Consider the following 15,676-nt stretch of genomic DNA (forward strand, 5'->3'; position numbering starts at 1 on the left):
TTTGGGGCTGGATATCTGTGGTAGTGGTTGGTGGTGCAGTGGGAATGGTTTGTGGTTGATCAATGGGAACGATTTATGAAGGGGAACAGGGTTCTTCAACAAATGTGGTTTGAGGGGAGGAACGAAATACAGTTTCATCCTCTAGTAGAATAGGTGAGTGAGTGGGGGCTCCTAGGTTGATTTTCCTAGGGATGCTTACCTTTGGTGTCTTCTTTGGTGGTTTGAAGTCAATAAGCTTACCTTTTTTATCGCCTCCCTTTTTACTTCTTCATCCTTTTTTTTTCTTTTTTTCTTCTCTTTCTTTTGTTTCTTCCTTCTGTCTTTGCTCCCCCTTATCTTTTGTTGTTGTTGAGATATATAGTCCCACATTAATTGTATGGGCAACTAATGTGGAGTTTATAAGGCCTTGGGCACTCCCACCATTTGAGCTAGCTTTTGGGGTGGTGTATCCCAAGGTTCTTTAAATGGTATCAGAGCTTGAGTTACTACAAGGTCACAAGTTTGATCCTCACCGCTCCCCACTTTAAAGTGGAATTAAAATAAAAAGCACAAAAAGGTAAACCAAAAATTGGGCCTATGCATAATCCACGCTTCAAGCCCAGTGGGCTCTCGTTTAAAGAACCTTGGGAAAGAACCTTGGGATACACCACCCCAAAAGCTAGCTCAAAGGGTGGGAGTGCCCAAGGCCTTATAAACTCCACATTAGTTGCTCATACAACCAATGCGGGACTATATATCTCAACACGCCCCCTCACACGAGGGCACATTGGGCTTGAAGGGTGGACAATGCACAGGCCCACCTACCCGTGCTAAGAAATTCCACAACAGAAAGTGGGGGCGGCGAGGTTTGAACCCGGGACATGAGGCTCTGATACCACTTAAAGAACTTTGGGATACACCACCCCAAAAGCTAGCTCAAAGGGTGGGAGTTCCCAAGGCTAAAGAGAGTCCACTGGGCTTAAAGCGTGGATTATGCACATGCCCAATTTTTGGTTTACCTTTTTGTGCTTTTTATTTTAATTCCACTTTAAAGTGGGGGCAGTGATGATCGAACTTGTGACCTTGTAGTCACTCAAGCTCTGATACCATTTAAAGAACCTTGTGATACACCACCCCAAAAGCTAGCTCAAAAGGTGGGAGTGCCCAAGGCCTTATAAAGGTCACATTAGTTGCCCATACAATCAATGTGGGACTATATATCTCAACAGTTGTTCTTTTTCTTCTCTTTGTTCCTATTATTCTTCTTGTTGTTGTTCCTGTTGTTGGGGTTATTGTTCCTCTGCATGTGGTGGTGATGGTGGTTGTGAATCTAGCTAATAGTGTGGAATGTCTGGAGATCTTGACAATGCAGAAAATGATTGTTAGGATGATGTTTGTTATGGTTCTTCTTTTGGTTCTTGAGTGGTGCTCCTGACTCTCCTTGCTCTCTTGGCCAATGGCTTTTTATTATCCTCTTCCTATGCTTCAGGCAAATAAATGGGCTTTTAAGAGGTCGTTCCCTCCGCTCCTTTGGGAGGTTTGTGAACACCAATTTTTTATTATTATCCCAAAAAAATATAAAATAAAATAAAAATAATTTTTTTTTTCTTAAAAAAAAACGAAGTGAAAATGACTTCTCACTGGTTAAGCCTTTTCCTCTGTTAATAAAAAAGGAAGCAACAATCAACAAAACCTCGGGTAGTCAAATGAATAAGACAGAAGAATTAAGCAAGATTAATGAATCATTGAAATAAGCAAAAAAAATTTCAGAGGAAGATAACACCAAAATGGCAATTGCAATCACATATGAGCACTGCTAAAAATTAGCAAAAGAGTGGATTAGCAAAATATACAAGGAAAAGTGAAAGGAATATAGAGCATCAAGAAAAATTGCCTCAAATGTATGTCAAAAATATAACTTGACCTAATATCTTCTGGACTACAAATGAGCAAGAAGAAATCAGAAGAGGGAACAAATTGTAGGAGCAATTGCATCTGCGGAAGCGTATGAGACCATTGTGATTTGGATGTATAAGGATCATCATAGTTTTATCAATTACCTCTTGATGGCACAGATGTGAGAAGATGATGTTCCACACGCTTGAGTCCTTTGTGTCACAGCATGAACTCACGAACTGTTGTGGCAGACCTTCCAAACTATCTCTCGAGGAGGAAGGGGAAGTGTGTGGGCACCCATCAGATTCTGAGCTTGCCTTTTTTTTACAAAAGACCTAGGAGGCTGATGACTTAAGTGGTACTATTTATATGGGTTCCAAGAAACCCTAGCTCATTGGGCTCTAGGTTCCTTGGGCTCTTCTCATACTAATAACCCATTTGGGCTTTAGTAAAAAAGCAAACCCAACACAAATTTCTCACCCTCACAGACCCAACACCCTCCTTCTATTCTTCCATCATCGGACCATTTCAACCAGTTTCTAAACAAAAAAAAGCATCAGAAGAAGAGAGGAGGAAGAATGAAAAGATGAAGAAAGCAATACACAAGAATCTTTGAGAGTGAGATCTTTTTGCCTAAACACAGAAACCCGTAACCAGTCATTCCAATATTTTGTGCGAAATTTCATGGCGTGCTGTAGCAAACATATTTATACATGCGAATTCTGACATTTAAAAAGAAAGAAAAAAGTTAGGATCCACATGCGTAAAATAAAATCAAGAACAAGCTTCGAAATAAAATAGAAGACCAATTTCTTGATGATTCTTTGATTACATACATTAAAAAAGAAATTATTTTGAGTTTTAACACGGATTCAATTATATATGAGTTTAACAATAAGAAAATACGTAAAATAAGAGTCAAATGAAGTGATCTTAATCTTTGTAATAGATTTCTTTTAATTTTTTTTATATTAGGTCTATATTATATTTCAAATATTTTTGTTTATAATATAATACTTTTTATTTTCGCCCCCGTCATTAAAATTTCTGCGTCCGCCACTGTCACCAAGGCTGCATTTCTTTGACCCACCCATCTACTAGGATCATATCCTGATGATCCAAATCTCCATCGGCGGAGGTGACTATACCTGACAAGGATGCGAACCATATGTCCATCTTGAGATCAGGTGTGCAAGTGGGTGTTTCACGCACCATACTTTTCCTTCCATTTCATTGATTTGTAATTTTTAACCAATATCTCATGATAAGAAGAGCTAGGATGAAAACTATTTGGCATTCTGGTTAAGTTGCTATGTGGGCTCCAGTGATATATGCTTGGTGTCATAGTACATGCTAGTCTTTACCATCTTGATTTCATGATATATATATATTTTTTATTTTGTCCCACGCTTTTGAGATCTCAACAGAGGGAGTTCCTTTATTTTGTTATGTAAAGTAGACGTTTTACACCACAAATAAATATTAAAAAAATAATAAGAAAAAGCAAAAAAAAAAACTAAAGCATATGGTAGCTTTTGGTGGGACACATCTGACCATTAATTTTTATTTTTTATTTTTTTTCTTCCCATCTTTGTATGTTGGTGTTGGCTTTACCATTAAACTTGTATTCTCACACCTTACCATGTCTTTGTCATCATCTCCCTAACTATTAGACTTGGGTTTTTGGCCACTGCACTAGAAGCCCTCCAATCTTTTTTTTTTTGGATAACAAAGGAAAGTAAAACAACAAACAAAATAAACTAGCTAACAACTACTGCTCTGGGCCAACATATGCCCCTATAGTCACTTTGAAATCTAATAGCGCAATCCCTGGGGACGTCATTAAAAATAACAGTTTCCCAGCCATGTTTGTATGCTTGAGAAGCCAACCAGTCTGCTACAGCATTTCCTTCCTTGTATGAGTGAGTGATCTTTATTTCCCAATTCTTGGAAAGCATCCCCTGTATTCTAGCTACCAGATTAGACAAAGGATGGGTCTTTCGACACCCTTTCTGGATTAGCTCCAGTCCCACCAAGGAGTCGCTTTTTAGATGAATTAACCTCTTACCAACCTCCCAGGACAATTCCAATCCAGCTAAAATACCCCAAAGTTCTACCTTGACTGAGTTTCCCTGACCCAAAGTCTTTGAAAATCCTAGCTCCCAATTGCCGGAGTCATCTCTGAGCACTCCTCCACAGCCTGTAATTTTGCCACCAAAAGTGCTAGAGCCATCAACATTCAGTTTGGTCCATCCTGTTAAAGGAAAGTTCCAATTGACCTGAATTACATCTCTTGGTTTTTTCTTCTGTCCAGCTTGTTAGAGTTTGGTTTGGGCATCTAGGAAATTGAAACAGACCCCATGCGCACTCCTCATCATAGCATCCATCGGTTGGCTTTTATTGGAGAACACTAGGTTGTTTCTGTTTGCCCAAAGTGTAACATCCTGAGCGCTGACGAGGGCGGAGAGTGATCGCCGGTGCGAAAGGGCATGGACAAGGAGCGGCTCCTGACAGACTTCCAGCGGGGGTTACATGAGCGAATGAATCGAATCGACACCCGAAAGAGAGAGATTCCAAAGACTGTGCAGGTATGAGACTGCACAGTTTGGGATCACTTATAAGAATTAATTGGTACTACCTATACAAACAAGATGCATCTTCTTTTCGGTAGTCCAGAACGGAAGAACTCCATAGTTAAGTGTGCTTGACTTGGGGCAATTCTGGGATGGGTGACCTCCTGGGAAGTTTTTCCGAGAAGTGTGCGAGTGAGGAAAAAGCACACTGAAAAGTTTCGTGTTAGTATGTGGGGATAGTCATTGATTCTTGAAGCGACCAGATGTTACAAGTGGTATCAGAGAAGGCCTTTCTTCCAGTATGGTGTGGTACGAGGACGAACCAGGCGGAAGCTGGTGGGCATATAACATCCCGAGCGCTGACGAGGGCAGGGAGTGATCGCCGGTGCGAAAGGGCATGGACAAGGAACGGCTCCTGACAGGCTTCCAGTGGGGGTTACATGAGCGAATGAATCAAATCGACACCCGAAAGAGAGGGATTCCAAAGACTGTGCAGGTATGAGACTGCACAGTTTGGGATAGCTTATAAGAATTAATTGGTACTACCTATATAAACAAGATGCATATTCTTTTCGGTAGCCCGGAACGGAAGAACTCCATAGTTAAGCGTGCTTGACTTGGGGCAATTCTGGGATGGGTGACCTCCTGGGAAGTTTTCCCGAGAAGTGTGCGAGTGAGAAAAAAGCACACTGAAAAGTCTTGTGTTAGTATGTGGGGATAGTCATTGATTCTTGAAGCGGACGGGTGTTACAAGTGGTATCAGAGCAGGCCTATCTTCCAGTACGGTGTGGTTCGAGGACGAACCAGGCGGAAGCTGGTGGGCATGTAACATCCTAAGCGCTGACGAGAGCAGGGAGTGATCGCCGGTGCGAAAGGGCATGGACATGGAGCGGCTCCTGACAGGCTTCCAGCGAGGGTTACATGAGCGAATGAATCGAATCGACACCCGAAAGAGAGGGATTCCAAAGACTGTGCTGGTATGAGACTGCACAGTTTGAGATAGCTTATAAGAATTAATTGGTACTACCTATACTAACAAGATGCATTTTCTTTTCGGTAGCCCAGAACGGAAGAACTCCATAGTTAAGCGTGTTTGACTTGGAGCAATTCTGGGATGGGTGACCTCCTGGGAAGTTTTCCCAGGAAGTGTGCGAGTGAGAAAAAAGCACACTAAAAAGTCTCGTGTTAGTATGTGGTAGTCATTGATTCTTGAAGCGGCCGGGCGTTACACAAAGCAGCCAACAGGTTGTACCAAACAACAAAGGAAGTCTTGATAGGTTGAGTTATCAGATGAATAGGACAGATTCTGGTGTAGCCAATTGGGGAGGTTAGCAGAAAAGAAAACAACCCATTTTTGGTGAGGGACCAGCTTTTCCCATATTTGTTTGGACCAGGGGCAGTTCCTAATCATGTGGATGTAGTCTTCAGGAAGAGAGGTGCATCTAGGACAAGTGTCAACTTCAGTCATGGGTGACCTCCTGGGAAGTTTTCCCAGGAAGTGTGCGAGTGAGGAAAAAGCACACTGAAAAGTCTCGTGTTAGTATGTGGTAGTCATTGATTCTTGAAGCGGTCGGGCGTTACACAAAGCAGCCAACAGGTTGTACCAAACAACAAAGGCAGTCTTGATAGGTTGAGTTATCAGATGAATAGGACAGATTCTGGTGTAGCCAATTGGGGAGGTTAGCAGAAAAGAAAACAGCCCATTTTGGTGAGGGACCAGCTTTTCCCATATTTGTTTGGACCTGGGGCAGTTCCTAATCATGTGGATGTAGTCTTCAGGAAGAGAGGTGCATCTAGGACAAGTGTCAACTTCAGTCATGTGTTTTCTATATCTGCAAAGATTTGTTAGCAAATTTTCCCAAAAAGCATCCATAAAAATGTTTTGATTCTTTGGGGACCATTCCAATTCCACACTTTGTTCCAAAAGAGGTTAGGGGAGGAGGAAAGGGATTTGGAGATCTCATAATCGGCAGACTTAATAGAGAAATTACCATCACAGGAACCAGCCCACATGATTTTGTCAGGCCCATTGGAATGAAATGGGGGAGAGATACCTGCAATAGCATGGGCAACCTCCCTAAGCAAGAGGTGTTCGAACATGTGCCAATCCCAGTTCCCATTTGGATTTGTAACATCTGTCATTTTCCAATGCAAACACTCAGGGGGAATTGCTTGGCTGGAAAAATTTGACAAAGGCATGAAATCTGGAACCCAATGGCCCTGCCAGAATAAAGTGCTTTTTCCATCTTCCAAGTTAATCCTGAAATTGCTGATCACGTGGGGCCAGACTCTCGGAAGACCTTTCCATAGATTAGAAGAGTTCTGCATCGGTTTCAGGTTTGGAATGGCTTTGTCCTCCACTTTGTATTTGTGTTTGAGGACCCTGGCCCACAAGGAGTCCGGTTTGGTGATTAGGTCATGACCAATCTTCATCAAGTATGCTAGATTGGTCTTCCTCATGTCACGAAATCTTAGGCCCCCTTCCTTTTTTGGTTTGCAGGAGGGCATGAACTTTCTTCGAAGTAGATGAGGATCCCCAAATAAAACCCCTAACCTTTTTTTCTAGCTCATCACAAGTCCCCAAAGGCAGGAGGGATGTCTGCATAGAATAAGAGGGAAGCGTAGTCATCACTGACTTAGCGAGAGTCACTCTGCCCACCATAGAGAGGGTGGTTTGGTTCCAAGCATTCAACCTTCTATTAGTTTTATCTAAGATAACGTTGAAAGTTTTCTTGCCTACTCTCCGATGGTGGATGGGAATTCCAAGATACTTCCCCAAATCAACAGTAGATTCAAAGCCAAGTTGTTGACTAATCTCAGACACTCTGTTGTGGTTGACGTTCTTCGAAAAAAAGACTCTAGTTTTAGAGCTGTTCACTTATAGAGCATGGTATATTCATCTCTGTCTACGTAGCTTTGGTATATTTCTTTAGCTTTATAGGTTTTATCTTTTATTATTTCTTTTAAAAACAAAAAGAAGTTTGTAAATTTTCCGATCGTGTTTTTTTGCCTAATTTATCTCTGTCTACGTAGCTATGGTATATTCATTTTCTTGTTGCAATAATGATGATTCTAGGCCTAATTTTTAGATGACTTCTAGCTTTTTAAGGTCTTTAGCTTACTGTTAGCATAATTGGGAGGCTTTTGTATCGATGCTAGTATGCATACACGTGGATATAAATTCATTAGGATATAATCTTTTTTCAATGTATTTAATATTTAGTTTAGTTTTAAATAGTATGTTGTGATAACAAAAATTATATTTTTCTTGTGAACTTATTAAATTTGGTTTGCTTTTCTATTCAGATTTTTTTTTAAAAAAGGAAAATGTTGGGTCTTGAGTGTTGTGTTATATTTACGACAGTATAATAGTAATAGAAAGGATTATTTGACATGTTTGGCTTCCTTAAATTGGATTGTTATGTTGTTGAAATATCAAGATTTTGGAAAAGATAAAAAAAATGGGAGTATTCATCACTTAAACTATTAATGGGAAATTAATTCGCGCAACGATCTACAACGTTGATTGTATGGTTCGCCATCCTCAAGCATTGTCTATATCGTAAGAGTCTTCGTATAGTCGAGCTATCTTGGGCTCCGTGCAATGTGGACCCTTTTTTAAAAATAAACTATTTTATCATTTTCTTTATGACCAAAATATTTTTTTTTAAATATGTTTTAATTTTCTTCATTCCACGTGGTGACCGACATCGTTGACTGTATGGCTTGCCATCCTCAAGCGTTGTCTGTATCGTAAGAGCCTTCGTATAGTTGTGCTATCTTAGACTCTATACAATGTGGATTTAATTTCAAAATAGAGTTTGCTTCATCAATATCTCTGTAATTAAAATATGTTTTAACAAAGTCTATTTTAATCTTCTCATATTTCGCGCGACGATCGATAATATTGATTGTATGGCTCGCCATCCTCAAGCATTATCCATTCGTAAGAATCTTCGTATAGTCCTGCTATCTTGGACTCTGTGCAAAGCATATTTAATTTCAAAACAAAAGTCTTATCCTTTTCTTTATAACCAAAAATACGCTTTGACAAATCCGTTTTAAACTTCCGTCAATTCACGCTATGTTATACGGCGTTGATTGTGTGCTTGGCCACCCTCAAGCGTCATATGTTTCGTAAGGATATACGTATAGCCATGCTATCTTATAACCTTTGCAAATGTGAGTTAATTTTCAAAAGTTTTAAATTTAACAAAACCAAACACTTTTACAGAACGACGTAGCTTTGAGTTTTTCATTGCAGCAGAGGATACGTAGGAGCGAAATTTCTCTGTCAAGCTCCATAAAACCTTTTTAAAATTTCATTTTCTTTTCTTGTAAATAATTTTAATATCTTGCTTTATTTGGGTTAAACAAATATTCTAAAATTATTAAAACTCTGCACAACTAATTTAAGGTAACCGTTTTTTTAAACGGATGAGTCAAGGGTACAGTGGGATTAAATTTCCACCCTTCCCTATGCATAATCAGACTTCCGAACCTTGATCTAAAGACCAATTTTGCTAAAATAAAAGGTTTTCCAATTTTTTTTCAAATTAAATAAAATTGGTGGCGACTCCATTATTTCTATTATTTTCAAATAAATTCGGGTCGTTACAAGGTTAGTTGCTAAACTTTCTTTTGATCCTCTGCGAGGATCTTTGTCCTTTGAAAGGGACTATCATCGGATAAGTTGGTTTGGTAGATGTTGGACGAACAGAGAAAGTTTAAGAGGATTTCTCCTTCTTATGCCCAGGTAAAACAACAGATTTTTCAGTCGCCTTTTCCTTTTTCACAGTGGTTGTTTTTGGTGATTTGGTTGGGGAAGAAGAAGAAGAAGATTTACCTGGTGTAGAGGAAGATTCTCTAGAGGCTTTCTTCTTTTTTGTACCTGAAGATTGAGCTGGTTCAAAAAAAGATCCTTTTGTCGTTCTCTTCCTCTTACTACTTGTTGTTGTCTCATATTGAGCAAGAGCCACCCTTTCTGGGTCTCCATAAGTTCTCAGTATATTGCTTTATATGAGACGGTTAAGGGGTGAGCCAAAGAAAGTTTTGTTATTCTCAGGAGGAATGGCTATGCCAGCATTTGTGCATAGCCTTGAAATGAGACAGGGAAAATAGAAAAGGTCCTTGTTGAAGTCTTTTTTCAACATCTCATAAATGAGAGGAACAACATCAAAAGCAATTATACTCATTATGCAATAGATTCGTATCATCATACTCCACTTGACAGAGGAGTCATGAGTATTTGGGGTGATGTGGAGTTGGTGAAAAGAGCCCAGAATTTCGCTTCGTGTTGGAGGTAGCTTTTAGGGACAGTACCCTTGAGGAATGGTGCTCCAGGCTCAACAATAGTTCTTAAAATTTCTTCCATGATAAAGAAATCACCTTTTTGGTCCACCAGTTATTGGTAAGTACAGTTTGTGACAGTGGGTAAGCACAGAGTATTGAAAATAGAGGCTTTGGAGAAAAAGATGGTCTTTCCATGATCAAAGACTTCATCTCTTTGTCCTATTTGCATGGAAGAGAAACTCAAAGACGATGCTAGTGTGGCCTTTTGTCTTCCCAATTGCAAATCTGGTCCATCTGTGGAATGAAAAAGTGTTCTCCACCCAAGAAGGCAGTCAATTAGTGTTGATTCTCAGGTTAATATAACTCTTTGGGTATAGAGTGATTTGTGTAGCATAATCTGCAGGCAGGTGGGGTGAAGTCTGGGGTGAGAGCAACAAAGATATTTTGTCTTGTCATCTTCTCGGAAAGATTTCAGGAATAGAGGGTGAAAAGATTGAAACATAAGGGTGGTTGAAGAGTGAGAACTTTAAGCTTAAGTTCGAAGAATGCAAAAGGCAAGGGTTGTCAGAGAGAAGTTTCAAGTGTGAACTTTTAAGAGAAAAAAGGTTGCGATTTAAATAGAGAGGTGCGTAACGATTACCAGCTTAGAAGAATAGAGTGGATGAACATAGGATTGAATCAGTTGAAGAAGTGAGGGGAACAATAGTTACAAAAAATGGGTGGTTGAGAATGAAGGATTTCTTGGTTGAAAGGAAATGATGATGAGACGTGATGAGAAAAATTGGGGTAGTGGGACAAATGGCAATCGTTTCTACAAAATGGAGGGAGAGAAAGAACAAAACTTGATGAGCAAGTTGGGGGATTTGGAAGTAATGATGAAAAAATAAAGGTTCAGAAGATTTGATTTAGAGAGAAAGATATGATGGTGATTGCTTGGGGCAAGGGACGACGTGTGTGCAATAGTTAAGTGAGTGGAGAGATGTTATGCTTTTACGACTGTCAGAGCGCACGTTCCTAATTTATGTTGAAGTGGCAGGTTTAAAATCTTGCTATGCAGTTATTGCAGAGAGATAAGAGGGAATCGTCACTTATCATGACTCAACACTTATGCCTAATGTCCCTATTGCAACATCTTCATGCTTTAGCTCTAAAGGTTGTTCCTTTTGTTATTCTGAAACGACTCTCTTCTCCAACATTTGGAAATTAATAATAATAATAATATTTTTAAGCAACATGACATAAAAAATGCTGCAACGCTAGTTGTTTCGAACCAAAATTAGGTACAATTGGCTTGAATTAGCCACCTCAAAACTTAATTCCTGCTAAAGAATGAAATGAATTAACAGCAAAAAGGGATTGGAACTAAAGTCGTTCCCTCCCTCAAATTGGGTTTACGTGGTCAAGATAGACCACCCAAAAACTTTGTTCTAGCTAGTTAAAATAATAAAGAAACACTAGGTTGCCTCCTAGTCACTGCTATAGTTAGAGTCTATAGCAAGACTTGGTGCTTCATTTAGACAGGATCAAAAAGGGGAACGTTGTTAAAAGCTTGTTCCTTTCCTGAACTGTTCGGTACTTCAATATCTTCAGGCAAAGTACTTGGTGCTCTTGTGCTAAGAGAAGAGACAATTTGCCCAAGCTGGGTCTCTATATTCCTCACAACAACATTGTTCCTAGTCATATATTCCTTCATAAATTTTTATAAGGAATTGATGCATTGATCTTCTTTAGGGAATGAAGCATTGGTTTGTCTTGGTCTGTTCTGATTATTAGCTCCAATGTTCCGACCATTATTTGGCTGAGGTTGTTGTTGATTGTTGAAAAATCTCTAGTTATTGGGTGGTCTCCATGGTTGATTGTAGTTCTGATCTCTCTGTCCAATGTTACCATAATTCTGGTTGTTGTTCTTTCCAGAGTAGTTGTTGCTCTCCCTTGGGTAGTTGTTGTTCCTGCCATTATAGTTTTCTGCATAATACATTGCTACAGTGTGTGGGCAGTCAGATGATGTGTGATCTTCTCCCTTGACAGTGCAGGGTTCAACTGCAGTGGAAGTGAATTGGGAAACGTTGGCTTTGAAGTGATTTTTATCAACCTTCAAATTCTTAACTTTATTCATTAGAGCTGCTAATTGAGAAAATATAGCAATCTGAGCATCCAACTCTAACATTTTGGCCTTCTTGCAGAAATTTCTCTCTCTTTTGGCTATTGACGACATCTGTGAGCAACATTTTCAATGATATTGTAGAAGTATTATATGGTCCTTCAAAGAAGTTGCCTCCAAAGGAAAATCTAAGTGTGACTGAGAAGTGTGGTCTATACATTTATAAAAGTTTTGAAAGACTCCCCAAACTTCTAGACTGTGGTTAGGACATTTCTTAATGTAACAGCCCCAAACCCTGTAGCATGATATTGTCCGCTTTGCCCTCGGGCTCACGGTTTTGTTTCTTGGGACACCCCACAAAAGGCCTCTCACCAGAAGAGGTATCCACACCCTTATAAGGCATGCTTCGTTCCCCTCTCCAACCGATGTGGGACATTACACTTAATCGTGTCCTTATATCGTTCTTATGCCCCGTAGAGAGTTTCTCTATGGAATATGCAAAAGTTGGACAACTCTGCCCTTACTTCTACAATGCGAGACATGGGTAAAAATCTTTCTATGAAATTGTTAGAAAGTTCTTCCCACGTATGTATAGAATCAGGAAGAACAAACTTCATCCAGTCCTTGGCTTTTGAACACAGGGAATGAGGGAACAACCTCATCCTTAGCCCAACTTCTGACACACCATCTGATATAAAATTATCACAGATGTCTATAAAGTTAGTGAGGTGGGCATATGGATCTTCACTTGGAAGTCCATTGAAAACTCCAGCATCCCTAATCATGTTAAACATGATAGGTTTAAGCTCGAAGTTTGGGGTTGTGACTGGAGGAAGTATGATTCCTTTCTCTAGTCTATTCTTAGACGGAGCAGTCAATGCTTTACGTGTAGGCCTAAGTGGTCGTGGTCTTCCTTCATTTTCATTTTCATGGTGCTCATCCATTTCTCTTGGTCTTTCAAGTTGCCTTCGGATCCATAATCTACAGTAGAAGGTACGTTCAGGTTCAAAATCAAAATTGGTCCTTTCTGGATTAGATGAATAATCAAGTAAACTAGGAGATTCACTCATAAACTAGAATACAGTAATTCAGCTCAAAAATAAAATAAATTAAAGAATAAGTAATGCAGAATAAACTGAACAATAAAAGAATGAATAAATAATTGAATACAACTCAAAATATGGCGCTTAGCAAAAACTATCCCTAAAAACAGTGGGAAAAACTTGTTGGTCGGTTAACACTCAATCAAGGAAAACTCAATTCATTTCCAAGATGATGACCAATTGCGTAAGTACACGCATCAAGTAATAAATGAGTTTTAATTCCCATATTATTGTTTCCTCGAGAAAGTATTGGTAATATGAATCTTAAGCTGTATTAATGAATAAAAAAAATGAGTTAACAATATTGAACTGTTCTGTCTAGTCATTCCCAAGTATCACAATGGCGTTTCCACTATGACAAAAGGTTCATATTAACTTTAAAACAATTTCTCGTGTCGTTATATATTTCAAGTCATTCCTAATTCAAGGAGGAACGACAATTCACCGAAAGATATATTTCTTGTGTGGTGTGAAATAAACTAAAGTTAAACAAAAAATAAAATGAACAAGTTCAAAGAACAACACAGGTGGTGTGATAACGAAATGAATATTAGAAGAAAAGGAATGGGTGCACTAATCCTCTGTAAACCAACTGTAATCTAGACTAGGGACTTTGTCCAATGGACTTGTTCAGGTCTCTTTCATTGCCAACACTGATTTCTCAAGCTCTTGGGCTAAATGGTATACAAAATCCCATATTCCTATGACGACTTTGTTCTCAACAATTACTCAGATTAGGATCTTAAACGATCAAGGTTGTTCCTTATTCCTAAGGCAACCAATGAAAGTGTTTCCACACTCTTAACATTTCTCTTATTGTTCAACAGTCTGAAATCCCTTCTTTATGGAAGTTTTCCTTTCTCAGTCATTTTCAATTTCAATTGATACAAGATATCAAAATACATAAACAACAGAAATCCATTGCATTCAGTAACTAAGATTCAATTACAGAGTATTTACAATTTTACAGATTATCCATTCCAAAGGAAAATTAGCTCATGTTCTCAGACATGGCTGAAAATACATACAATCTTAACAACTTGAAATCTCATAGACCCGAGATACAAATTGATGAAGATGAAGTTGAAAGAAAAAAAATTACAAATTCAAAGTAAAAACATGAAAACAGAGACTCAATGTGATAGTGGTAAAATAAAAATGAAGACTTTGATGAGGGTTTGCTTGTGTGTAGACTTAATGGAGAAAAGAGAATACAAGAGTGTTGTTCCAAGAGATAAAACCTCTTTTGCCTTCGTTTGATCTTCTATTTATAAGTTAGGGAAGACAATGACATTCTCGTGATTAACATGAGTCGTTCCTTGCACCGTTGGATTGATAACGTCTCCTCCATTCTTTGATCAGACGATGGGCTTTGATTTAAGGTGATAAGAATAGGGCTGAGCTGCCCCATCTGTTGTCCTTTCCTAAGGATGATTCTCTGTACCATTAATTTCAAGTTGCTTTGTCTTTATATAGGAATTGAACTAGAAACCTTTCAATTTTAATAATTTATTATTTGGACAAAGTCCACTTAGCAAATGTGTCACCCCCTCGGCATTATGAATCTATTGCTTAGTTATTTAGTTATGGATAATACGATCACATAAATAAATAAAGGGTTTCTCTTTTCTCATGTCACATGAGATAACATTTCTCATGCTATAGACATAACAAATGATAGGTCTCACCACTTGTTAAAAAAAAATAGCACAAATTTTGATATCTCATAATATGAAAAAACAATCTCTAACAATATAAGAAAATGATTTTCCCTAAAAAAAAACGTTAACAGAATCAAGTGGTGCATACATAGTCTTCGGCTTTGGATTGGAATGTGGCTGCAGGAGAAACCTTAGCTCCACCCTATCTTTCTTGATCCAAAAAAGCTTGGGACGAGTTTTGCGAAACCGACACTATTACAATTTGGTTAAAATTTAGCTTCTAAAAGGTTTCAAAATTTTCTAAGCTCCTTCCAGCGTCTTCGTACTCGTAGGTGCTGATTGCCAAGGTTTATTTGATGCTCCTTTATTTAATGTTTTTTTTAGGTAAGGAAATAAAAAAAAAAACAAAATATAATGCTATATTTTTTCCAGGATTAAGGCTTTAAATCCCTCCCAAAGGTGGTACTGGAGAGATTCAAACATATGCTCTCACCCCACCTGCTTAACTTCCATGTGCCAACTGAACTACCATAATTTGGTATATTATGCTATTTTACTATGACTAATATTACCTACATTTTTCACAAACTTTACAGACATGGTGGTATTGAGTTAATTATCAAATTAATTTAATTACTTATCTTTTTTACAAATAACCATAAATCTAAGTCACGAATTTATGAATATTTTTTTCAAAACTAATTTATTATATGTAAAAAGAGTTTAGTGCTTGTCTCATTATAAATGACACAACGTTGTGTCATTTTTAATGAAACAAAGTTATTTTAGTGTGTTTTTTCATTTTTAATTTTGGGTCATTTAAAATGATAAATATTTTTCCCATGTAAAAATAAATTAAATAAAATAGTATTTACAAGTTGCATGTGTCCGACACTTCAAAAAACATGACGCGTGTCCGACACTCCAGAGATTCAAAAAAGGGTTCAAAGATTGGGTTGCATTGCATTTTATTTCCAACTATTATATTTGTTGGATTACGATTAGCATTTTATTGAGTTTAATATAAATATTTGTTATATCTTATGTTTCTTTGCAAAATTGATTGATATT

Source organism: Gastrolobium bilobum, unplaced genomic scaffold (assembly GCF_033153095.1).
Source record: "Gastrolobium bilobum isolate Gb01-03AN ecotype WA unplaced genomic scaffold, APGP_CSIRO_Gbil_v1 utg21558, whole genome shotgun sequence".
In the NCBI taxonomy this organism is placed as follows: domain Eukaryota; kingdom Viridiplantae; phylum Streptophyta; class Magnoliopsida; order Fabales; family Fabaceae; genus Gastrolobium; species Gastrolobium bilobum.